Below are 1,152 nucleotides of genomic sequence, written 5' to 3' on the forward strand. Positions count from 1 at the left end.
ATAAGTACTTTCACTGTAATAATGATTGTAATACTGGCTCGACATTTGACATGGTAACCCAAAGACTGTTCCGTCAGTTGAATGGGGTGAGAGCCAATACTTGTGGCAAGTCGCAGTAAAGATGCACTTATAAACACAAATACATGAACGAAAAAACCCTTTTACAAACCTGTGAAACAGGTATTGAGCGTGTTCGCCCTCAAACTATGATGGCCGTTATCACTTTGTACGCAACGGTAAGGTGAGATTGGCTGCAGGGTTATGTGGCAACTGCAATCGTAGGAAGGCTGGACAGGAGCGGAAATGATTAGCGAACAAGTTAACACAACAAACAAAAAATTCACTTAAGTTGTTACTCCATGAATATGAAGACTAATTACAAATAATGCAGTAAGAAATAGCGCCCAGCTGCTAATTTCAACAGGGCAAAGGCTCGCTGTTCTAAGCAGGGACAATTGTGAAGAGGCTCCAGGTGCAAGGGGGTGAGTGGCTCTGTCGGTCGTCCTATACTGCAGTGACAAGAGGCCGATCGTAGTCCAGAGCCACTGGAGGCGTAGCGCAATGCTGTCTGCCAGATCCTGCGTGACCGCCATTAACATCTGATGGCAACTTGCACTTCCGTTGCCATCTTAACACCCAAGGCGTAGTATCGATATGTGATACCACACATTTTTATGCTCACAAATTTATTCTGTAACTAATAATTCTGAACGAAGTTTTTAGCAAGAAATAAATTTAAGCAGAGTAATTTTCTTTTTCTAACAGTCTTGGAAAACTTCAACTATTCATGTATGCAAATCATGTGGAGTATTCCAGAAACAAAAGTAACTCCAAATATCAGAAATTTTCTATTCTAAAAAAGTTCATGAGCTCTAGTAAACTATTAAATACTCATGAGTTCAACTATGTACAGCACCCGGATATACTGCATCACTAGGAAAAGAATCTTACTCGGGTAAATGACCAAGAAACGAAATAATATTTTCAGAAGAAAGCTGAAAGTAGAACGTTTATTTTCGAATGTGAAGCAGACTACTGGTGCCATCAGATAAATAAAATACTGCACAACTTGGAAACAGCTTGAATACTAACCACGGACGTTCTGTGTGCTTGTAAGACAAGGACTTCTTGCGGTTCTGCAGCCAACTCCAC

The sequence above is a fragment of the Schistocerca cancellata genome, chromosome 8 (assembly GCF_023864275.1).
Source record: "Schistocerca cancellata isolate TAMUIC-IGC-003103 chromosome 8, iqSchCanc2.1, whole genome shotgun sequence".
Taxonomy (NCBI): Eukaryota; Metazoa; Arthropoda; class Insecta; order Orthoptera; family Acrididae; genus Schistocerca; species Schistocerca cancellata.